The sequence below is a fragment of the Hevea brasiliensis genome, chromosome 6 (assembly GCF_030052815.1).
Source record: "Hevea brasiliensis isolate MT/VB/25A 57/8 chromosome 6, ASM3005281v1, whole genome shotgun sequence".
In the NCBI taxonomy this organism is placed as follows: Eukaryota; Viridiplantae; Streptophyta; class Magnoliopsida; order Malpighiales; family Euphorbiaceae; genus Hevea; species Hevea brasiliensis.
Window position 1 is genome coordinate 102,881,199 of NC_079498.1, and position 780 is coordinate 102,881,978.

General features: G+C 36.8%; 1 non-coding gene across 1 annotated transcript; it reads left to right on the forward strand.

The window, feature by feature from the left end:
• The first annotated feature begins 206 nt into the window (after positions 1-206).
• LOC131181196 (small nucleolar RNA R71) lies at positions 207-313 on the forward strand. The gene has a single exon (XR_009149824.1). It is a non-coding gene; the product is annotated as a small nucleolar RNA R71 (small nucleolar RNA).
• Positions 314-780: the final 467 nt, after the last annotated feature.

Sequence of the window (780 nt, forward strand, 5' to 3'; positions counted from 1 at the left end):
ACATTCCAGCAACTTGTCTCTTTTGAGTTGGAGTTGGTCCTCTTGGACTACTCCAAAGATGAGTATTCTTTGCAATTTTCTCCAATAGCTCATAAGCTTCATCTTCATGCTTCATAATAAATTCTCCTCCTGTTTGAGCATCAATAATCCCTCTAATTGCAGAAGTAACATTGGTGTAAAAATTCTGGTTTATCATCCATTTTGGAATGGCATGATGTGGACATTGTCTCTCTAATTCCTTCCATCTCATCCATGATTGATAGAGAGTTTCATCTTCCCTTGGTCTGAAAGCTGTCATTTGATTCCTCAATTCTTAAGTTTTTCCAGGTGGAAAATATTGTGCAGGAAATGCATCAGTGAGTTGCTCCCAATTTGTAATGGAGTTGTGAGGTAAAGAATCAAGCCAATCCAATGCTCTATCCTTCAAAGAGAATGGGAATAGCTTCAATCTTGCTACATAATCAGATACTCCAGGTTGTTTTTGCATATCACAAATCATAGCAAACTTCTTTAGATGTGTGTGTAGATTTTCATAAGGATGTCCCCCAAATTGGGAATTTTATATCATTTGAAGAACTCCAAAATCCATCTTGTAGCTATTTGCATCAATTATTGGTCTTGCTATATCTCTCTCAAATCATCAAAACGAGGAAATGCATGATCCATCATACTTCCCCTAGGCACATTAGCATTTACAACCTCTTCACCTTAGGCTGTATTTTCATTGTTTCAATCATTTTCAGCATTACCACCAGCAATTCTAATTCTTTCATCAGCCAT